This window comes from Danio rerio, chromosome 22 (assembly GCF_049306965.1).
Source record: "Danio rerio strain Tuebingen ecotype United States chromosome 22, GRCz12tu, whole genome shotgun sequence".
NCBI classification, from domain to species: Eukaryota; Metazoa; Chordata; class Actinopteri; order Cypriniformes; family Danionidae; genus Danio; species Danio rerio.
Window position 1 is genome coordinate 4,854,356 of NC_133197.1, and position 25,152 is coordinate 4,879,507.

The following is a 25,152-nucleotide window of genomic DNA, read 5'->3' on the forward strand; positions in this document are numbered from 1 at the left end:
AACTTATTTTGTAACCTCAATGTTTAATCTCACAATCATGACATATCTAAGATCTTTTTACTTACTATTATAAATGCAACTCTATTCTTTCACAATCCTGACGATTATTTCTTGTAGTTTATTCATTCATTCATTTTCTTTTAGGCTTAATTTATTAATCTGGGGTCGCCACAGCGGAATGAACCACCAACTCATCCAGCATATGTTTTACGTAGCAGGTGCCCTTCCAGCTGCAACCCATCACCTGGAAACATCCATGCACACTCATTCACACACATAGACCACGGACAATTTAGCTTACCCAATTCACCTGTCCCACATGTCTTTGAACTTGTGGGTGAATCCGGAGCACCCGGAAGAAACCAACGCAAACACGGGGAGAACATGCACACTTATTTCTTGTAGTTGTGACTTATTTTCTAATTTAACCAAATATTCATCTACAGCTTTAGAGATGTAACTTTTCTCAGCCTTATGACTTAATATCCCAAATATCCCAAATTTCTTATTTCTTGTAGTTATGACTTTTGTAATTGCAATGTTGACTTAATATCTTCTAAGTTTTACTTTTTGTCTCTCCATCAACTTTTCCCCTAATTATCTCTTTGTATTTGTGATTTGTATTCTAATTTTAACAATATGTTCCTAACTTTTCTCACTATTATGACTTAATATCCCAAATAAGCAACTATTTCTTATTTCTTGTAGTTACGAATTATTTTGTAATCGCAATGTTGACTTAATATCTTTACTCATCACCAACATTTTTCCCTAATTGCAACTTTATTTTTACACAATTGTGAGTTTTATGTATTATTTCTGATTTCTCATGTACTTTTTCTGATACCTGTGTCTTTATTTCTTAATTCTGTCTTAAATAAGGGTCTGCTTGATTCAGCTAGAGCCTCCCAGTACTTCAAGAAACAGCAGCATAAATCTGAAGCTCAACAGTTTCTAATAGCACCCTTGACAGATAACGCTTAACAGCCCTAAATGGCTAGTTCCAGCACAAAGCACCAATCCTCTGGTGAAAACGGCACCAAACAGCCTCTTTTATGGGTGTGAAAGTCAAGCAAAGCAGGTGTAGCCCGGACAAATGGATGGACAGCCTGGAATATCATTACGGACGTGAAGAACAGATGCTCGACAGCTCGATAACCAGCACATCCTACCTGTACCCACGGTCTGCAGCGCTTCCTGCAGCTGTTTTCTGCCTCGATGCACAGGAACCAAAGGTCAGTGCTGGTATGTTTACTATTTTAGTGCTTAAGGAATATTGTACAGTACGGACACCTAAGAATAAAACTGTAGGCTACCTTCACTTGATTCAAATCTGTTACTCTTTTGGATACAAATTAAGGTATATTTAAGTATGTCAGAAGCTATTGACCTCACATAGTATTTGGTTTTATCCTACTGTGGATGTAAGTGGTCACTTAAGCCCATTTTGACCACTGAATGACTTCTATTCTTTTTTTCTGAATTGTGCGATGTATACTTAATGTTGCGAGTTATAAAGCGATATATAATTCTGAGAAATAAAACTGCAATTGTGAGTTATAAAGGTCAGAATTCTGAGATAAAAAGTCTTTAGATTACTTACAAATTTTAATCAGTTACAGATTACACGACAATTGTATTGTAATTTTGGATTACTTCTGGATTACTTTTGCGCTAACAATAAAGTGATTACAAAACAAGTCTTCGTTTTTATCTGCAAGAAGAGCCCCAACAGTTTCTTATTAAGGTGCTAAGAAGGTCATACTTCACAATAATAAATCCCATTTTGACCACTGAATAACTTCTGTTCTTTTTTGCAGAATTGTGCGATGTATACTTGATGTTGCGAGTTACAAAGTCAGAATTGCGAGATATAAATCATTCTGAGAAATAAAACTGCAATTGTGAGTTATAAAGGTCAGAATTCTGGAATAAAAAGTCTTTAGATTACTTACAAATTGTAATTAGTTACAGATTACATGCCAAATGTATTGTAATTTTGGATTACTTTTAGATTACTTTTGCGCTAACAATAAAGTGATTACAAAAAAAGTCCTAATTCTTTATCTGCAAGAAGAGCCCCAAGAGTTTCTTTTTAAAGTGCTAAGATGGACATACTTTACAATAAATAAGCCCATTTTAACCACTGAATAAATTATAAATAAATGTTGTGAGACTTTTAATCTCAGAATTTAGCCTTTTTTTTCGGAATTGCGTGAAACGAATGTGCAGCTCTGACTAGTTTTTCTCAGAATTGTGGGATGTATATTTAATGTTGCGAGTTATGAAGTCAAAATTGTAAGATATAAATAATTCTGAGAAATAAAGTCGCAGTTGAGTTATAAAATCGGAATTCCAACTTTATAATTCACAATTGTGCAATTGTGTTCACGTCAGATGCGTCTTGTGCAAATAAATCACGATATTCGCACGTAAACAGACGTGTGAACATTTTGAGTTTACTCACTTCATTCTTGCATAAAATTCATTTCACAATAGATGCGGATTCATTTCATGGGCAGAGCTTCTGACTCTACCTTCGTTGCTAAATGGCTAACATGGATTTTATTGAGAGAGTAGCTGTGCTTTATGTGCTTTAGGAAGGCTGAAAAACAGCGTAGATTTGTTCGGCGCCATGTCTGAGTCCACTAGATCCTTGCTCTGTGAGGTTCACCCAGCTCTGTGAGTTCTTTAACTCCTCCAGAAAATATACCTGGATGATGGAGGCTTTAACTGATGCTTCAGACTGAGCCGAGCCCAGTTTGATGAGCTGTTGTCTGGTGCCAGCTGGAGGATTTCCCCCCGGACACCAACAACCGGAACCACATCATAATCACGCCCATATGAGAGCAACCTCCTGATTGGTTAACGTGGCATGAATGTCAGCTAAAGTTCAGTTTATCCAACTCCAGTGATTCGTGCAAGTAAGCGTTCGCATTAAGAGCGTAAAATGTGCACATCGTTCAACTTGCGCTGCTTCATTCGCACAAATCATTAGCAAAAATTGCAACATTCATGCCACCTCATTCGTGGGAATGGCGTCGCAGGAGGTGTATTTATGTCTTTGCATTGACTGATTCATTCGCACAAATCCCGTCATTCATGCGGCCTCATTCTTGGAAATGGCATCGCAGGACGAATTATTCGCGACTTTGCATTGACTGCTTCATTCACACAAATTGCGTCATTTGCACAAATTGTGTCATTCTTGGCGCCTCGTTTGTGGGAATTGTGTCGCAGGATGTCTATTCGCATCCTAGCATCGACCACTTTATTCGCACAAATCACGTCATTTGCACAAATCGCATCATTTGTGCCGCCTCATTCGTGGAAATCCTGTCGCAGACTGTCTATTCGCATCTTTGCAATGACTTAACATGTAAATCTCTCGATATTTATAATTTATTCGCGTCTGATGTGAACATGCCATCAGTATTATAAATTTACAAATTGAAATTACCAGTTTATAGCATGCTATTGTTAATTTATTTCTCTGAACTTTGAGATATAAAGTCAGAATTCTTAAATTATGGCTTTTTAATCTCACAATTCTCACTTTAGAATTCAGAATTGCAACTATTTCTCAGAATTCAAATTTTATATCTTATAATTGTTAGTTTATATCTCACAAGTCTGTCTCTTATAACTTGCAGTTTCAAGTTTACATCTAAAAATTCTGAGAAAAATTGTGTTTTAATTGCGCAATTCCAAATCCCAATAACTTTTTTTAATTTTTAATTTAGTGGCAAAAACATCCTTCCATAGCTACCAGTTTCCATACATTTATTCATTAATTTTCCTTCGACTTAGTCTCTTTATTCATCAGCGGAATAAACTGCCAACTTATCCAGCATATGTTTTACACAGCAGATGCACCTTCCAACTGTAACCCAATACTGGGAAACCCCCACACAAACTCATTCACACACATACACTATGCCCAACTGAGTTATCCAATTCATCTATATAGCACATGTGTTTGGATTGTGGGGGAAACCGGAGCACACGGAGGAAAACATGCAGTCTCCATACAGAAATGCCAACTGACCCAGCCGGGACTCGAACCAGTGACCTTCTTGCTGTGAGGTGACAGTGCTACCCACTGAGCCACCGACTCGCCCAGAATTCTGACTTTATATCTTAAATTTGTGAGTTTATATCTCATAATTCTGACTTTATTACTCACAATTTCAAGTTTACATTTCACATTTCTGTGATGAAGTCTCAATAACCATTTTATTTTCAACATTCTTTCAAATATCTTCATTTAACTACTAAAAAATAAACCAATAAAGCTTTGGAACCACTAGAAACATCAATTTTTGGGTGAACTCTCCCTTTCACTAGATTTCCAATGACTAAGCCTTCGGGCTAATGTAAGAACAACAATATATGAAGTGCTCAAGAGCCGCCCCCCCTCCCTCAGGACTCGTGCTTGTGTGGTCACGTTTGGCGCCTTTGTGTTGAGGGTCAGTTTTTGCTAGGAGTCCATCAGATGGCCAGCTGTGTTTGCCTGTGCTTTGACAACTATGCAGGAAACCCAGCGCATCAAACCCACTCACACCCTCATGCAAACACACGAACTGCATTAAGCTCAAGCATGCAGTCACTGGGAAATAAAGAGTGTGAATAGATTGAATATACAACTTGGGGGGTTTGTTGTTGTTGTTTTTTGGAAATGTCCACAACCAGAGCTGGATAGAATACTTATATTACTGATTACGAGTTACATGATAAAGTATTGTGATTCGGATTACTTTTGGATTACTTTTAGATTGCTTTTGCGCTAACGATAAAGTAAATAAAACAAAATGTCCTCGTTCTTTATCTGCAACAAGAGCCTCGACAACTTTTTAAAGCGCTAAGATGGACAAACTTCACAATACTCATACTAATATATCCCGCTGTTAGCGTTTGCTGCTAGTAACACTGAATAAAACTTAACCAAACCTGAATGTTTACTTCAAACAGCACTAAAAAACATGAAATTCACAGCAATTTCGCGTCAAAATTAAATATTGATTTTACGAACATACACTATAAAAAACTTTTGAGTTCCACTCAATCGATTTGTGTTGAGACAACATGAAGAAATTAAGTTGATTTATTAGTGTTTACAAATTTAAGTGGATTGAACACAGAACAATTAAGTTGGCATAAAAAAAGCTAAAGAATTGAGTTGTTTTAGTTTATTAACAGTAAACATCATTTTTCGTCATTGTGTAAATGCAATTCCACTCAATTCCTTCATGTTGTCCCAACACAAATTGATTTAGTTAACATAATCGTTTTGACAAATTTAAGTGGATCGAACATAAAACATTTAAGTTGTCCCTCGAAAATTAAGAATTGTGTTGTTTCAACTCATTTTGAAAAAGATGTTGAACTAGCAGCAAAAGCCTTTTTTTTTTTGGTGTATGTAATCATGTAATCCATAAAATAATAACGGAAATCTGATTACAAGCATTTTAAAAAGTCGTTTACACTAATTACAAGTACTTCTTTTTTTTTTTATCTGATGATGTAATCTAGATATAGATACACAGGGCCGTAGCCAGCCTCGAATAAGGGGTGGTCCTTTTATCTCAAAAAGTAGACCTTTTTGCAGTTATTCTAGCCTGATCTCACAAGGAAATGCAAGTATTTTATGTTTTGTCAGTTTAGTGGCTAGTTCGTACAAGTTCAGTTGTACAAAAATGTACGATATTAAAAAGGAGGCGTGGCACCCAACCCCATCCCTATCCCCAACCGTTGTGTGATGAACAAATCGTACTAAATTGTACGAATTTAAGTATGTAGTTAAGTCCACTTAATATAAAGTGGGACCAAATTAAGTGCTTTATTTCACAATGAAAAAGCTAAAAAAGTCAGTTGATTGTGTCAATGTTGAATTTGTCCTTAAACTTGTGGAGCTGCGCATCGATCGATTTGCTCTTCAGTGTTTGGACTATCAGCAGTGAAAATTAAATCACACTGAACTGAACTACAACTCTGAAAACTGGACTGACACGGTTAACATTTACTAGAACTTCTATGTGAAGCTGCTTTGACACAATTTACATTGTAAACATGCTATAGAAATAAAGATGAATTGAATTGCATTCAGACTAAACAAAAAAATAAAAAGCCTCAAATTTTCACTGGCTTAAATTTTTTGTTAAATCAACTTAACTTTTCAAGTAAATCAAACTGACAATAAATATTGTTAAATTTTGCATAACTTAATTTATTTTGTTTAAACCCAATTAACTTATTAAGATAAGTTAAAGTAATAGGAAAAAAGTCACAACAAATGTTTTTATGTTACTTTAACTTTTAAGTAAAGATTTTTCTCAAATTATTTTTTCTAGCGTATATCGCACCATACACTGTAAAGAAATGTATTGCTGACTTAACTTTTCTAGTTGAATCAAATTAACTTTTCTAGTCATCTCAATTTCCATCAATCAAAATATTCAATTCAATTTATTTTTATTTCTGTAGCGCTTTTACAGTGCAGATGGTGCCAAAGCAGCCTAACATAGAAGATCATAGTAAATTGAAACTGTCAGCTCAGTTTTCAGAGTTAAAGTTTAGTTCAGTTCAGTGTGGTTTAATTTTCACTGCTGAAAGTCGAAACACTGAAGAGCAAATCGATCGATGCTCAGCTCTACAAGTCCCAAACCAAGCAAGCCAGTGGCAATAGTGGCAAGGAACAAACTTCACCGATTGATGAAAATGAAGGGAAAAAACGCTGAGAGAAACCAGGCTCAGTTGAGCACGACCATTTTTCCTCTGGCCAAACTTCTTGTGCAGAACTGCAGTCTAGGCACTGGAGGCAAGAGAATACTGCACATCCATCTTAAAATATTAAATTAAACTCTGTATAACTTAAAAAATGTAGTTGAAACTTGAATAACTTTTCAAGTTAAAGCAACATAAAAACATTTATTGTCTTGACTTTTTGTCATTCTTTTTTTTCCACAGTAGTGAGCCTAGGATTTGATAAAAGATTATAATGGCATTCTGTAAATCATCATCCCAAAGTAAATGTTTACATCAAATTTCACATTTAAAGCTTAAAAAATAATGTACTGGACTCCAAAGATGACATTAGCATTGTTAATTAGCTTTTCTTAAGTTTAATATTGGAACATCTACACTGTAAAAAAAAAATCTGTAATTTTACAGATTATTTACGGCAGCTGGGGTGCCAGAACAAAACTATAAAATAACAGATATTAAATGACAGAAATTTACCGTAAAATAACAGATATTAAATGACAGAAATTTACCGTAAAATAACAGATATTAAATGACAGAAATTTACCGTAAAATAACAGATATTAAATGACAGAAATTTACCGTAAAATAACAGATATTAAATGACAGAAATTTACCGTAAAATAACAGATATTAAATGACAGAAATTTACAGTAAAATAACAGATATTAAATGACAGAAATTTACCGTAAAATAACAGATATTAAATGACAGAAATTTACCGTAAAATAACAGATATTAAATTACAGAAATTAACCGTAAAATAACAGATATTAAATGACAGAAATTTTACTCAAAAATAACAGATATTAAATGACAGAAATTTACCTTAAAATGACTAATTTTAAATTACAGAAATTTACAGTAAAATAACATACATGAAATGACAGAAATTTACCGTAAAATAACAGATATTAAATGACAGAAATTTACCGTAAAATAACAGATATTAAATTACAGAAATTTACAGTAAAAAATATATCAAATGACAGTAATTTACCGTAAAATATTGGATATTAAATTACAAAAATTTACAGTAAAAATAACAGATATTAAATGAAATTTCTGTTATTTAATATCTGTTATTTTATGGTAAATTTCTGTAATTTAACGGCCATTATTTAACTTTTTTTCGGCACTCCAGCTGCTGGAAATAAACCTAAAATTACGAATTTTTTTTTTACAGTGTAAGAAGTGATAACAAACTGCTAAAGTGATAAAAGTCTCCATTAGCTTTTTCATTCAGAAATCCCGATATTAAAGCGGTTGCCTTCATGACCTTTCTACCCACAGGCCTCCAGGGTGGACACGGCTCAAAGACAAAGTCAAGCGTCTGTTTGCTTAGCATTAGCAAGCGCGATCCCGTCAGAGCAGCGGCACCTCAGTGAGATTCCCAGCCGGCTGCTTTGAAGTGGAGGTTTGTTTTTTTTTATTTTTTTTGCAGGATGGGGGTGAATCTGCTATGGTGAAGCTGAACAGCTGTTACTATAGATGCTCCCTGCTGGGATCATTTTGGGGTTCATCACCTCTCAATGTATCCCTTAGATACAGTTTAAATGATTCGCCCTCCTGTAATTGTTTTCTTTTTTAAATATTTCCCAAATGATGTTGAACAGATTCAGGAATTTTCACAGTATTTCCTGTAGTATTTTTTCTTCTGGAGAGGGGGCTAGTACTTTTGACTTTACTGTAGATTTAGTTTGACAGGTAATTAGTGTTGTTTACTGTGACATTACCAGTCAAACATCTGGAATAATTCCGATTTAAAGGCATCGTTCACCTAAAAATTTAAGTTTATTCACCATTTAGTTTTGCTCAAGTGGTTCCAGACCTTTATGAGTTATTGAATGTTTGAACTGTTTGAATTGAACTGTTTCCATTGAGTTCCATAGTTAGAAAACAAACACTGTGGAAGTCAATGGCTACCGGCTTTGAACATTCTTCAAAATATCTTCTTTTGTGTTCAACTGAAAAAAGAAACTCAGATGGGTTTAGATCAAGTGAAGGCTGAATAATTGATGACAACATTTTTATTTTTGGGTGAACTATCCATTTAAAGTTTCTGAAAGAGGTGACCAATCCATGCAATTATTCGATGAGAAATACAGCAATACTGTAAATAATAATTCAAATTTGAAGCATTCACCCAAAAATGAAAACTTACTCGCCATTTATTTTCCCTCATTTGGTTTCAGACTTTTATGAGTTTTATTTTCTGTTGAACACAGTTATGAAGGGTGTTGGAAATTTGCTGATAATTGGAAATTTTGAAATGTTGTTTACCATTGACTTCAATAGTAGGAAAACAAATACTGCTTAAGTAAATGGCTACCGGTTTTCAACATTCTTGAACTTTTTGTTTAGTTGGGCTTCAAATTGGATTAAGATCAAGTGAAGGCTACTTAATTGATGACAATTTTTTATTTTTAGGTGAATTATATCTTTAAATTTTCCAAAAGATGTGACCAATCCACGCAATTATTCAATACTGTCAATTTCAGATAACCATTTGAAGCATTTCAAAATGATCTCAAACTATGCTCATATTTTTCTTAGATTCATAATATTTCATTGTATTCATATTCATTTCTTATGCTGGGGTCATTTTAGGGTTCATCAACTCCCAACCGGTTTGACAGGTAATTAGGGTTGTTTACTGGGACATTACCAGTCAAACATCTGGAGTGTTTCTGATTTAAAGGCACAGCTCACCCAAAAATGAAAGTTTATTCATCATTTACTCTCGCTCAGGTGGACCTTTATGAGTTTTTGAATGTTGAATTATTTCCAAATTGTCTCTATGCTCATACTTTTCTTATATTCATAATATTTCATTATATTCATTACTTTTGCTGGTATCATATTAGGGTTCATCAACTCCCAATCGATTTGACAGGTCATGAGTGTTGTTTACTGGGACATTACCAGTCAAACGTCTGGAATATTTCAGATTTAAAGGCATAGTTCACCTAAAAATGAAAGTTTATTCACTATTTATTCTCGCTTAAGTGATTCCAGACCTTTATGAGTTATTGAATGTTGGAAGACTGTTACAAACTGGTTGCCATTGACTTCCATAGTAGGAAAACAAATAGTGTGTAGGTCAATGGCTACCAGTTTTCAACATTCTTCAAATGATCTTCTTTTGTGTTTAACAGAGGAAATCAAGTGAAGGCTGAATAACTGATGACAAAATGTTTATTTTTGAGCGAACTGTCTCTTGCAATTGTCAGATGAAAATTACAATAATACTGTAAATTTCAGATCACCATTTGAAGTATTTCAAAAATGTCTCGAACTATGCACATGTTTTTTTCTTCTATATTTCAAATTTCAAATTTGAATTTAAACATAGGAATTTTGGGCGAGGCAGTGGCGCAGTAGGTAGTGCTGTCGCCTCACAGCAAGAAGGTTCTGGGTCGCTGGTTCGAGTCTCGGCTCAGTTGGCGTTTCTGTGTGGAGTTTGCATGTTCTCTCTGCCTTCATGTGGGTTTCCTCTGGGTGCTCCGGTTTCCCCCACAGTCCAAAGACATGCGGTACAGGTAAGTTGGGTAGACTAAATTGTCCATAGTGTGTGAGTGTGTGTTCCCCAGAGAGGGGTTGCGGCTGGAAAGGCATCCGCTGTGTAAAAACTTGCTGGATAAGTTGGCGGTTCATTCCGCTGTGGCGACCCCGGAATAATAAAGGGACTAAGCCGACAAGAAAATGAATGAACATCGGAATTTTCAGCATTTTATAATTCATTTTTGACGTGAATCTTTGCAGTTGTGTATTTTTATCCCAGCCCATCGTGATTTAACATCTTAAATATGTCATTTTTATCTCGCCTGTGAGATCAATTTTGTTGCAGCTTTATTTTTTTACAACAGTGATTTATTCTCATAGTTGTGACTTTTTTTCTAATTGAAATGTTTTATTTTACAATTTATTTTATCACAATTTTATTTTATCTTGCAGTTGACTTTATATTTTATTCGTTAATTTTCCTTCGGCTTAGTCCCTTATTCATCAGGGGTTTCCACAGTGCAACGAACCACCAACTATTCCAGCATATGTTTTGTGCAGCAAATGTACTGGACCCACTACTGTGAAACATCCATACTCACTCATTCACACACCATGGCCATACCCAATTCCCCTATAGCGCATGTGTTTGGACTGTGGGGGAAACCGGAGCACCCGAAGGAAACCCATGCCTACGCTGGGAGAATATGCAAACTCCACACAGAAATGTCAGCTAGGCTAGCTGGGACTCAAACTAGTGACCTTCTCGCTGTGAGGCATCAGTGCTACCAACTAAGCCACCATGCCGTCCTTTAAGTAAACTTAATTGTTTTTACAAATTTAAGTGGAATAAACGTAAAAAAAATCTGTTATAAAACTTAGAAATTATGTTGTTTCAACTCATTTTAAATACGTCAATCTGAAAAAGCAGAATTTTCAGAATGAGACCTTCAAATCTCGAGCTCTAAAAGCACAACATTTAAACATGAACACTTCATTCAGGGAGATTTTCGCCGCATCAATATTAGCAAGATTAAGAAAACAGCCATTGTTTTAGAAGGTGTGTGGTCTCTGAAAGCAAAGTCTCATTCAAACATGCTCTCGGGCCATCTGGTAGTGGTTGAAAGTTTGGCTTCTGATTGCTCTGGAAGCCACAGCAAAAGCCCAGTGCAGCATGGGATACATTTAGCAGGGCACGGCCACTTACGATGAGAGAGGAATGCACTCTTCCTCCGCGAAACCCGCTCTCGGACGCTCATTTTTCAAGCCCATGCCTAAACAGAGTCTGCGCTGTGTTGAGTTTCAGTGCGGCTCGTGTTCAAATGACCGAATTCCAGAGTCAGACGTTTTGTTGAATGGGTTTGAGCTTTGAAAAGCGCATGAGAGAAAACTGCAGAAGTGATGGGAAGCAACCAATTATAAATACTCAGATTACTCGGAGTAGTTTCCTCAGGAATTAAGAAGTTTTAAAACTACTTATTTGGTCACAACTGCAGACTGTTTTCGATGTGAAGTTTCAATCTCAGTTAAATTGCTTCAGTCATTACTTTTTATATTTCAAAATTTCACTTTATACTACCCAATATACTCACCGGCCACTTTATTAGGTACACCTGTCCAACTGTTTGTTAGCGCAAATTTCTATTCAGCCAATCACATGGCAGCAACTTGATGCAGTTAGGCATGTAGACATGGTCGAGACGATCTGCTGCAGTTCAAACCCAGCATCACAATGGGGAAGAAAGGTGATTTAAGTGACTTTGAACAGGGCGTGGTTGTTGGTGCCAGACGGGCTGATCTGAGTATTTCAGAAACTGCTGATCTACTGGGATTTTCATGCACAACCATCTCTAGGCTTTACAGAGAATGGTTTGAAAATATCCAGTAAGCGGCAGTTCTGTGGCCACAAATGCCTTGTTGATGCCAAAGGTGAGAGGAGAATGGCCAGACTGGTTCAAACAGCTGATTGTAAGGCAACAGTAAGTCAAATTACCACTCGTTACAACCAAGGCATACAGAAGAGCATCTCTGAATGTCAAACCTTAAGGCGGATGGGCTACAGCAGCAGAAGACCACACTGGGTGCCACTCCTGTCAGCTAAGAGCAGGAAACTGAGGCTACAATTCACACAGACTCACTAAAACTGGACAATAGAAGATTGGAGAAACATTGCCTGTCTCCATTTCTGCTGCCACATTCAGTTGGTCGGGTCAGAATTTGGCGTTAACATGAAAGCATGGATCCATCATGTCTTGCATCAGTGGTTCAGGCTGGTGGTGGTGGTGTAATGGTGTGGGGGATATTTTCGTGGCACACTTTGGGCCCATTAGTACCAATTGATCATCATGTCAACACCACAGCCTACCTGAGTATTGTTCCTGACCATGTCCATCCCTTTATGACCACAGTGTACCCATCTTCTGATGGCTACTTCCAGCAGGATAACACACCATGTCATAAAGCTTAAATCATCTCAGACTGGTTTCTTAAACATGAAATGAGTTCACTGTACTCAAATGGCCTCCACAGTCACCAGATCTCAATCCAATAGAGCACCTTTGAGATGTGGTGGAATGGGAGATTCGCATCATTCCGACAAATCTGCAGCAACTGTGTAATGCTATCATGTCAATCTGGAGCAAAATCTCTGAGGAACATTTCCAGTGTCTTGTTGAATCTATGCCATGAAGGATTGACGCAAATCTGAAGGCAAAAGAGGGTCCAACCCAGTCCTAGTAAGGTGTACCTAATAAAGTGGCCGGTGAGTGTATGCTGTATTTAAAGACAAAATGTGCATTTGTAAGCATAAATCTTCAAGCTTTTTGTGTTTCAAAGTTAAATTTATTATATACTAATTATACAAATTGATCAGTTATATTGCATTATAGGATGTATATTAAGCTAAGTTCCAGACTTGGACCAGGCATATGTTTTAGAAACTAGCGTCAGCATAAACCAATAATGATTCAGAGGAAGCATTCTAGACAGAGCAGGATATAGATGAGGCGTCCTGCTGAAATGCTGTTGATTTGGGGTGTGAGTTGTCGATTGGACCTTTTGTTGCAGAGCAGCATCTCAATGTTTTGTGTGTTTGCTAATGAGGCGCTGATTAGCACCTTTCATTAACAGCTGAGGTAATGCTAACGCTACGGCTAATCAAATTAACTTAGCATAATAAACATTTAAACCCCAGTTGATTGAGTCGCATGACCTACTTCCCATCCCGTGTAGCACAGTAACCAGACTCCTAGAGGTTTATTATTATTTGACGTGTTCTTAACATGTTGCTATCCACTTGCTAGGGTATTTAGAATCATTTAAACATATTGAAACTGTTCGTCCTTTCAACATGTTACTACGGAGTTGATATGGTGTTTAAAGTGCTTTTTAACTTACTTCTGTGTGGTTGCTAGGTTGATTAAAGATGTCTTAACACTCTAGCAACCACATAATAATATGTTAAGGCAGGGGTCACCAACATGGTAAGCTTCTTCATCTAATATAGAAGTAATCATTTAAAAATTTAAACATTTGCAGAGATATATAAAAATAAAGTGTTGCACATTGATACATTAAATCTTCACCTGGATGAATATCATTAATTATTACCAAAAACATAAAGTATAATTAAAAGTAAATTGAGCTAATGGGTTATTGGAGAAGTGTTTATCAAACTGTTAGCCCTCCACGTTAATCGGTACCCAAGAAGTAGCTCTCAGTTTCATAAAGGTTGGTGACCCCTGTGTTAAGGCATCTCTAATCAACTTAGCCACCACAAAGAAGCATGATAAAATTCTATTCACCCTAGCAGCCACATATGAACATGTTAAAGGTGCAGTAGGGGATCTGCCACAGTGCTAGCTAGTTAGCATAAATCTCTGAAACACAGTCCCTCCCCTGCCATCCAAAGCCACGCCTCCTAAAAAACACGAGAGCGCGCACCTTAAAGATGACAGCAGAACCCTCTCTCATGTGTTGAGCTAAAGCTAAAGCTTGGCCGGCGGCGTGCAAGGTTTACACTCATCATTACTAAGCCATACTTACATGCTATTTCTGACCGAGTATACAGAGTAGCGGTAAACAATATTGGGAGAGTGTCAAAGGTCGTCATTGTTTAAAAATGAACCAATGTAAATATATAAAACCAACTTCACCTCAGTAAAGCAGGCTACCCTACTGAAAAAAACAGCTTAAACCAGCCTGGGCTGGTCGACCAGGCTGGTTTTAGGGGGGTTTTGGCCATTTTCAGGCTGGTCATAGCTGGTCTGGCTGGGAGATGACCAGCTAAAACCAGCTTGACTAGCCTAGCCAGGCTGGGAGCCCAGCCAAAACCAGCTATGTCCAGCTTAAACCAGGCTGGTCAAGCTGGTTTTAGCTGGATTTAGCTGGTCATTTTCCAGCCTGACCAGCTAAGACCAGGCTGGAATTGACTGGAAACCAGCCTGGGAATGGCCAAAACCCCTCTAAAACCAGGCTGGTCAACCAGCTAAAACCAGCCAACCAGCCTAGGCTGGTTTAAGCAGGATTTTTCAGCAGGGTAGGTGGAATAGCACTATTTACTGATGTTTTGTTCATTCATTCATTCATTTTCTTGTCGGTTTAGTCCCTTTATTATTCCGGGGTCGCCACAGCGGAGTGAACCTCCAACTTATCCAACAAGTTTTTACGCAGCGGATGCCCTTCCAGCTGCAACCCATCCCTGGGAAACATCCACACACACATTCACACACACACACATACACTACGGACAATTTAGCCAACCCAACTCACCTGTACCGCATGTCATGGACTGTGGGGGAAACCGGAGCACCCACACGAACGTAGGGAGAACATGCAAACTCCACACAGAAACGCCAACTGAGCCAAGGCTTAAACCAGCGACCCAGCAGCACTATACTGCGCCACTGCTTCGCCCTGATGTTTTGTTGTTAAACGAAATAAAATCTACATTATCGATGCTGTAAAAAGACCTTATGAAACTGAAAATAGTCACATCCAGCTTATACCGGGAGATTTCAGAGGCTGAACAACACTTCTGTGCAAAACCAAAGACTTTTGAATACAAAGGACGTGTCACTCGCATACTTTTGAATGGGGAAAAGTGGTTTGTCGGCTGCACATCCATGATGCCAATCTTCCCTTCCACCACACTCCAAAGGTGCTCTATTGGATTGAGATCTGGAGATTGTGGAGGCCATTTGATTACAGTGAACTCATTGTCATGTTCAAGAAACCAGTCTGAGATGATTCACGCTTTATGAAATGGTGTGTTATCCTGCTGGAAGTAGCCATCAGCAGATGATACACTGTGGTCATAAAGAGATGGACATCCCTGCTGAAAAATCCAGCTTAAACCAGCCTATGCTGGTTGGCTGGCTTTAGCTGGTTGACCAGGCTGGTTTTAGAGGGGTTTTGGCCATTTCCAGGCTGGTTTCCAGCCATTTCCAGCCTGGTCTTAGCTGGTTAGGCTGGAAAATGACCAGCCAAATCCAGCTAAAACCAGCTTGACCAACCTGGTTTAAGCTGGACATAGCTGGTTTTGACTGGGCTCCCAGCCAGGCTAGGCTGGTTAAGCTGGTTTTAGCTGGTCATCTCCCAGCCTGACCAGCTAAGACCAATCTGGAAATGGCTGGAAACCTGCCTGGAAATGGCCAAAACCCCTCTAAAACCAGCGCTTTAAGCTGGTTTTATTCAGTAGGGATGGTCAGCAACAATACTAGGTAGGCTGTGGCAATGACATGATGCTTAATTTGGTACTAATGGGCCCAATGTGTGTCAAGAAAATATCCCTCACACCATTACACCATTAAATGTTTGATATTTATTGTAAAAAGTAACTAATTTAAATTTTTTTCATTTTTTTTTCAACCTAATTCGTTAGTTTTAGTTGATCTAAAAAAAAAAAAACTAAGACATTGCTGCCTATATTGCTCCAATTTTACATTCATGATGATATCAATGAAGTAATGCATTGAATGTTGACCAAAAACACAATGTGCCAGAAAAAACCTCTGCATGTCTGCAATCATTCTTGTTCTCAGTATCGTCCTCAAAACACGAGCGCGTTTGGTTTCCACACATGTTGGCTATTATCCGCTGTTGTCCTTGCGGATGATTCAGTTGGAGGAGAATTAACGCTCTCTTTGATAATGATAATCACTCATGAAATGACAGCTAGTGATGATCTCACTCAGAGAAGACCTGAGATCATCCGAGGACAATGACAGACTGGGGAAACAGCCGGTCGTTACGTCTCGCTGCTGTTTTTGATGGTGAAATGCTATGACTGACGCGGTTAGCATTTACGACCAGAGCTCACGTCTGTATTTGGCGCTTCATGTCTGAACAGCTACTCGATGAGTGTGTGCGTGTGTGTGTGGAGCACATCATGAGTGCCATTCAGCTAAGGAGGAATTTCCACTTTATGGTACAAATGATTTTTAAATTAAATAATAATAAAATGTGAGGAAATGAATCACTCAAGTCTTTAAAAAATGGTTATTGCTGCTTAAACAACTGTTAAGATCAACATAGTAATATTACAACTAATATTTAATCTTGTAGCACAAGGTTTTATTATATTAAGTTTTTTTTTTTAAATATATATTACATTAAATCTAATTAAATTAGCATGTGGTTGCTTGGGTGATTGGAATGGTATTATGTTGCTATGCAGTAGCTAGGGTATCTAGAATCATTGTAATATGTTGCTATGTGGTTGCTGGGGTGTTTTAACATAAGCCTATGTGGTTACTAAGGTGATTTGAGTGGTCTAAGCATGTTGCTATGCAGTAGGATTTAGTAAGCTAACATGTTTCTATGCAGTACTGTTTGTTTTGTGGTTGCTAGGATGTTCAGAGTGCTTTAGCATGTTGCTATGCTGTTGCTGGGGTGTTTAGAATGGGTTTAAAGTGTTGCTATGTGGTTGCTGGGGTGTTTAGAATGGGTTTGATGTGTTGCTATGTGGTTGCTAGGGTGTTTGGAGGACTCTTAACACCTTGTTATGTAGGTACTGGAGTGTTTTGAGCTTTCTAACATGTTGTTATGCGGTTGCTGGGGTGTTAACGGTTATTTTGAAGTGTTGCTATGTGGTTGCTGGAGTGTTTTGATCTTTTTAACATGCTGCTATGTGGTTGCTGGGGTGTTTAAAATAGTTGTAGAGTTTTGCTATGTGGTTGCTGGAGTGTTAAGACTTATTTTAAAGTGTTGCTATGTAGCTGCTTGGATGTTTAGAATGGTTTTAATGTGTTACTATGTGGTTGCTAAGTTGTTTAGAGGGTTTTTAACACCGTTTTATGTAGTTACTGGGGTATTTTGAGCTTTTTAACATTGTTGCTATGCGGTTGCTAGGGTGTTTAGAGGGCTTTTACCCCCTTGTTACGTGGATACCGGGGTGTTTCGAGCTTTTTAATACCTTGCTGTTGCTGAGGGGTTTAGAATGGTTGTAATGTGTTGCTATGCAGTTGCTTGAGTGTTTAGAGTGATTTTAACACCTTGTTGTGCAATTGCTGGGGTGTTTCAAGCTTTATAACATGTTACTATGCTGTTGCTAGGGTGTCTAGAATCATTGTAATATGTTGCTATGTGGTTGCAAGGGTGTTTAAACATAAGCCTATGTGGTTACTAAGGTGATTTGAGTGGTCTAAGCATGTTGCTATGCAGTAGGATTTAGTAAGCTAACATGTTTCTATGCAGTACCGTTTGTTTTGTGGTTGCTAGGATGTTCAGAGTGCTTTAGCATGTTGCTATGCTGTTGCTGGGGTGTTTAAAATGGGTTTGATGTGTTGCTATGTGGTTGCTGGGGTGTTTGGAGGGCTCTTAACACCTTGTTATGTAGGTACTGGAGTGTTTTGAGCTTTCTAACATGTTGTTATGCGGTTACTGGGGTGTTTACGGTTATTTTAAAGTGTTGCTATGTGGTTGCTGGGGTCTTAAGACATATTTTAAATTGTTGCTATGTAGTTGCTTGGATGTTTAGAATGGTTTTAATGTGTTACTATGTGGTTGTTAAGTTTTTTAGAGGGTTTTTAACACCTTTTTATGTGGTTACTGGGGTATTTTGAGCTTTTTAACATTGTTGCTATGCGGTTGCTAGGGTGTTTAGAGGGCTTTTACCCCCTTGTTACGTGAATACCGGGGTGTTTCGAGCTTTTTAATACCTTGCTGTTGCTGAGGGGTTTAGAATGGTTTTAATGTGTTGCTATGCAGTTGCTAGTGTTTAGAGTGATTTTAACACCTTGTTGTGCAATTGCTAGGGTGTTTCAAGCTTTATAACATGTTACTATGCTGTTGCTAGGGTGTCCAGAGTGATGATTACATGTTGGTATGTGGTTGCTAAGGTGTTTCGAGTGGATTTAAACAAATCTATGTGGTAGATGCTGTTAAGAAGGGTTATTATGTTGCTATGTGGTTGCTAGGGTGTTTAAACATGTCACTATATAGTTGTTAGTATGCTTAGAATGTTGCAACAAATTTCTATGCAGTTGTTAAGGTGTTTAGAGTATTTTTATGTCTCTATGTAGCAGCGAAGGCGATTCACAGTGGTTTGAATACAATGCTAAGTGGTAGCATTGTTCAGTTATATTATTGACTTGTATATTGGTCATATGCTTCTTTTAGGAACTGGTCTGGAGGTGTTTTCAAGATGGCTGCCTATTGACCTGTCCTCCCCCTGAACTGCTGTTCTCACTGTGTGGTAAATAGCTCTCCATTGTCTGTGAGGATTTCAGAGCAGGAAGGACAACAAAGTATTTGTTGTTTAATACAATTACCAGCGTTCCTTGTAAACTCTAAGCAGGGTGAGCTTCTAAACATTAGCTGACTGAGGACAACCTGACCCACGGACAGTTTATTATGCCTCAAATGTAAATATGACGTAACAGGTATTCGAGCTGACGTTAGCTCGCTAATGAATCCCATAAACAGACATCTGTGTGTGATACAGCTCGAGCTAAAAAGACCTAGAAAGAATTTTGCTCAATGCTAACTAAGTTTATACGTAGCCTACTTAACTATCCAATAAACCAGCATTTAACTGTACAGCTGGAGAAATAAGCTTATCTTAGCGATTACTAGGATGGTTGCTAGGTATTTGTAACTAACACTGTTACATGGATGCTAGGGTTCTGCTTAGATGTTTGTTAGCTAGTTGCAAGTTTGCTTGCTATGGTTTTAATATGTCTCTAACTGAATGCTAGGCCTTTCTATGTGGTTACAAGGGGATTCTGGTTGCTAGGCAGTTACTAGAGTGTTTCGTTGGTTGCTATGTTGCTTTGGGTGTTAATAGTCTGTTTAATTATTTGAATTGGTTGCTAGGCAGCTGCATGAGTGTTTTAATTAGTTGCTAGGAAGTTAACGGAATTGTTGGGCTGGTTGCTAGGCAGTTTCTTGAGTGTTTTGGGTTGTTTCTAGGGAGTCGCCACTGTATTTTGGGTCATCGTTAAGCTGTTGCTAGAGTCTCTTGGCAGTTGCTAGAGTGTTTATGCTTGTTGCTAGGAAGTTGGTAAAATGTTCTAGCTAGTTGCTAGTTTGTTTTCAATTTTTTCAATATGTCTCTGACTGAATGCTAGGCCTTTCTATGTGGTTACAAGGGGATTCTGGTTGCTAGGCAGTTACTAGATTGTTTTGTTGGTTGCTATGTTGCTTTGCGTGTTCATAGTCTGTAATGTTTTGAATTGGTTGCTAGGCAGTTGAATGAGTGTTTTAACTAGTCGCTAGGAAGTTAACAGAATTGTTGGGCTGGCTACTAGGCAGTTTTTTAAGTGTTTTGGGTTGTTTCTAGGCAGTCGCTACAGTATTTGGGTCATTGTTAAGCTGTTACTAGAGCCTCTTGGATCGTTGTGCAGTTGCTTGAGTGTGCAGGTTGGTTGCTAGGCAGATGCTATAATGTTTATGCTTGTTGCTAGGCAGTTGCTAAAATGTTCTAGCGTGTTACTAGGTTACTTTACAGTGTTTCAAGTATGTTCTGGTGTTTAGGATTAGTTGCTATGCAGTTTCATGGGTATTTTAGGTGGTTTCTAAGCAGTTAATAGAAGGTTTCGAATTGGTTGTCAGGCCGGTGCTGGATTGTTTAGCTGTTACTGGAGTTGATTGGTTGCTAGGCAGTTGCTTGAATTTTATGGGTTGTTTCTAGGCAGTTACTTGAGTATTTTGACTAGTTTTTGTGTATTTACTAGAGTGTATATCAGCTGCTAGGCAGTTTTTACAGTATTTTGTCTGGTTCCTTGGAAGATACTATAGTGTATTGGCTGGTTGTTAGGCCATCCCTAAAATGTCCTAGCTGGTTGCTAGGTTGCTTTGGGTGTTTAAAGTCTTTTTATGTCCTAGATTTTGATTGTTAGGCAGTTGCTAGAGGGTTTTGGATTAGTTGCCAGGCAGTTGCTAGGTTGTTTTGGCTTGTTGTGAAACTGTTATTGGATTTTTTGGTGGGATTAGCGTTACGGTTGTAGTGCTCTGGTTGGTTGCTATGTAGTTCCTATAGTGTTTTGTCTGGTTGCTAGGCAGTTACTAGAATGTTTTGCTAGGTTGTTTTGGCTCGTCGTTAAGCTGTTACAGGAGTTTATGAATAGACTGCATTCTAGGCAGTTGCCTTATTTTACTACAGTGTTCATGTTGGTCGCTATACAGTTCCCACAGTATTTTGTCTGGTTGTTAGGTAGTTACTTGACTGTCTCTGCTGGTTAGGAGGCTGTTTCTGGAGTTTTGGATTGGTTGCTAGGCATTTGCTGGTGTTGCTAAAATTTCCTAGCTGGTTGCTATGAGTGATTCTAGTCTATTTTATCATTCTGGATTGGTTGCTAGGCTGTTGCTCGAGTTTTATAGGTTGTTTCTAGACAGCTACTTGAGTACTTTGACTGGTTGTTGTGTATTCACTAAAGTGTACATATCAGTTGCTAGGCGTTTAATACAGTATTTTTTCTGGTTGTTAGGCAGATACTATACTGTATTGGCTGGTTGATAGGCCATCCCTAAAATGTCATAGCTGGTTGTTAGGTTGCTTTGGGTGTTTCCAGTCTGTTTTAATGTTCTAGATTTTGGTTGTTAGGCAGTTGCTAGAGGGTTTTTGATTAGTTGCCAGGCAGGTTTTGGCTTGTTGTTAAACTGTTACTGGATTTTTTCAAGGGATTAATTAGTGTTATGGTTGTAGTGTTTAGGTTGGTTGCTAGGCAAGTGTTATTGATGGTCTTTAGACTGTGATTTGTGTTAGCTGCTAAGCAGTTGCTAGGTTGCTCTTGGTGTTTCTAGGCTGCTCTAGGTACATATATTTCATATAACTCTCACTGAACATTGCATTTTTTCAGTACTCTTATATGTTTTGGACCATGAACTTCACCTCCCTGTCCCTGTTTCTCCTCAACACCTCCGCAAGACATTTGGTGCCTCCGCAGATAGGATAAGACATGGAAATATTTGCACACTATGAGAGGGTGGACCAGTCTGAAAGACCTTCTATTCAAGACGCACTGCATTACATCAGTTTAGATTCAGTCCATATTCATTTACTGATGCAGAACCAAGACCAAAATATGAAAATGATTTGACTCTCTTTTGTCTGCTTGATTTTTTTGTTTGTTTTACAGACAGAAACATTGCTTTGGCGTGATATTATAGGAACATATGTGGCTCTCTGCCGAAGGACTGTTTGTTTTTGTGTTATGCACCAACATTATGAAGTAATCAGCAGAACAGCGAGGCCTTCTGAAACCCTTCACGCCTTGATTGCAACAAAAACAAAAAGACTAAAGTGATATTGCGCCCTCTGCTGAAACTAAAGGAGACATGCAGCCTTTCAAAGGTAATCTGGTTCAGATTAGCATGCGACCATACCCCTCTCACTAGTCTTTGTCTGCATACAGTATAATATGCAGTGTTTCTGAATGGTATTAAGAGTTCATTCATTCATTTTCCTTTGGCTTAGCCCCTTATTCATCAGGGGTGGCCACAGCGGAATGAACCGCCAACTATTTCAGTATATGTTTTACACAGCGGATGCCCTTCCAGCCGCAACCCCAGTACTGGGAAACATCCATACACACTTATTCACACACTCATACACTACGGCTTCAGTTGATCTAATTCCTCTAGAGCGCATGTGTTTGGACTGTGGGAAAACGGAGCACCCAGAGGAAATCCATGCCAACACAGGGAGAACATGCAAACTCCATACAGAAATGCCAACTTATCTGGCCGGGACTCAAACTAGCGAACTTAATGCTGTGAGGCGACAGTGCTAACCACTGAGCCACCGTGCCGCCCTGTTGGAATTTTGTAAATAGTATTGACAGTGTGCATATTTCACAGTACAATAGAAAAGTCAGGCGAATTGCATTATGGGAAATTTAATTTTAAAAACTGCACACTGTGTACTGCCGAATTAGCAGGCTGTGTTCTCTGCCGCCCTGGCATTGTTGTTTTTGGCCCTGATCAGTTTGTCCCCATCCGTCAGATCGCTGGCACTCGGCCAGTTCCCTACTTTATGCCACTCCTGACTCTGTTCACACGTTATTATCTCGCTCTTTCTCAATTAAGACCTTACAAACAGAGCTGAAAGAAGGTGGGCTTGGCCGGATACATAATAATGGCCCTTGTGCTTCATGCCTGTAATAAATGGTCAGGCGTGTTATGTTTGGATGCTTGCATTGTTGATTTTTTGTATGTTTGGAATGGGGTTTATGCATGGGGACTTTTCATTTTCAATATGCCACCTTAAGCGCTACTGGTGAACTGTCATGCCATTATAAACTCACCACTTTTGAGATCTGGTTTCTTTAAAATCAATGTTCTTCACTGCCTTATTGATATACGATATAAAGTAAGTTTCTCACCGGACCATGTTTCGTGCCTTGTCTTTAAAATCCAGAAATTTATTTTACCACAGTATTGTCGATGGAGGTTCCGCACTGGCTTGCTGCTCCTGATGGCGATTGTATTTAACTTTCATCTTGCTTTACACTTGTTTTAACAGCTAAATGTATTTTTAAGTCTATTTAATTCCTTCATGTCATTTTCTTCCACATTTCTGGGGCTGGATCGTGGGGGCAGCAGTCTCAGGAGAGAACCCAAGACGCACCAGACACTTCCTCCTGCTCCTCATGGGGGGATCCTGGGGCATTTCTGGCCAGCCAAGAGACATAGTCCCTCCAGCATGTCCTGGGTCTTCTCCGAGGCCTCCTCCCGGTGAGACATGCCTGGAACGCTTCCCTAGGTAGGCGTCCAGGAGGCAAACAAAACAGTTGCCCGAGCCACCTCAGCTGGCTAATTTCAATGTGGATGAGCAGCGGCTCTACTCCGAGTTCATCCACCTTATCTATAAGTGTGTGCCCTGCCACATGAGTGCCACTAGGAGGGTGGGGGAGGGGGATATTAGTAGAGGCCCAAACACAATGGTCATGCTGGAAAATGACTAGCTAAAACCAGCTAAAACTAACTTGACCAGCCTGGTTTAAGCTAGGCATAGCTGGTTTTGGGCTGGTTTTCCAGGCTGGTTTTAGCTGGTCATCTTCCAACCTGACCAGCTAAGACCAGGCTGGAAATGGCTGGAAACCAGCCTGGAAATGGCCAAAACCCCTCTAAAACCAGGCTGGTCAACCAGCTAAAAATAATCCACCATCCTAGGCTGGTTTAAGTTGTAGTTTTCAGCAGGGGTTGGACTGGTTATAAGGTAACTGCTACTAGCGTATTTGGACTTATTGCTAGGTAGTTGTTTAAGTGTTTTGACTGGCTGCTAAGCAGTTTCTAGAGTTGGGTCGCTTTGTGTCTGTTTTGGCTGGTTGCTAGGTTGTTCTAAGGTGCTTTTGTGTGTTTTGATTGCTGAGTAATTTATTCAACCCAGGCTCATTCTGAAAACGTAGTCTCTAGGACGTTTCTGGAGACCGCGAAATACGTCCTGGGAGGTACGTATTTTTGCAGTTTTTGTTTTCGCGAATCCACGAGAGGCTGCTGTGTGCGAGTTTTCATATCTCAAATTTCTCTTGCAAGTGCCGTTCGCGCCCGCTGTTCTTGAGTAAACCTACCAGAGGTGCTGTCGAGCAACCGTCTCTCTGACTGACTGAATGAGTGGACGACTGACTGGCCGGCCGACCCATCGACTGACCCACCCACTTACTTCCCTAAACCCAACCAACGATTTACAAAAACCGTCCCTCGTCTGATTTTTACCATGTTTTCGGATTTTACCACTTTCTCACCCTGTTATTCATTCGTTCATTTTATTTTTTGGATTCTGTTTTTGTCTTACCTTAATTCTGGAACCGCTCTTCCCCGAACTCCAACCCCGTCATCGTGGTAAACTCCTCTCTGCCACTCAAGGCCGCCGACGTACACGACAAGCTAACTACACAAACTGGTTGCGGCGGGAAAGCCCTCCACACGGAGGTAAGCGGTCAGTCTGTAAGCATGAAAAGGAACGGCGTCACACCGCCCCGTAGCGTTCGCTTAAAAAAATTAAATGCAGCCATACGTACCTCCAGCTACATAATTTGCTGTCTCCAGAAACGTCCACAAGACTACGTTTTCAGAACGAGACTGTGTTGAATTTACTTATTAATTTTTTTTGTAGTGGTTCCTGGGAAGTTACTAGATCGCTTTGGATTGACTGGTTGCCAGGTAGTTGGTAGACTGTTTTGGTCAATTGCTAGGTAGCTGTGAGTAGTTTCTAAGGCATGGTTTGAATAGTTGGTAGACACTTTCTAGAGTGCTTTTAAATGGTAACTTGATAATAATAAAGTACTTTGGCTGCGTACTTTAGAGTGTTTTGATTTGGAAAAAGGTTTAAATGGCGTTAATTCAATAAAATGCCATTGATTTTTCGGATATCTAGTAAGTAATGCGCTGTAATTTACACCATGAAGCCTTAAATGTCTGACATCATGGGAACTCATATAAATA

General features: G+C 38.8%; 1 protein-coding gene across 3 annotated transcripts in view; it reads left to right on the top strand.

Moving 5' to 3' along the window:
• Positions 1–25,152, top strand: part of cers4a (ceramide synthase 4a) — an 86,762-nt gene that overhangs the window by 30,946 nt on the left and 30,664 nt on the right. Inside the window, exons 5-6 of one of the 3 annotated variants that reach the window (XM_073936275.1) lie at positions 883–1,235; positions 23,308–23,442. The gene's annotated coding sequence lies outside the window, so the exon portion shown is untranslated. Of the gene's footprint in view, positions 1–882; positions 1,236–23,307; positions 23,471–25,152 lie in introns of all 3 variants that reach the window. The other 2 variants (XM_068216252.2, XM_073936273.1) reach the window with 2 other exon arrangements.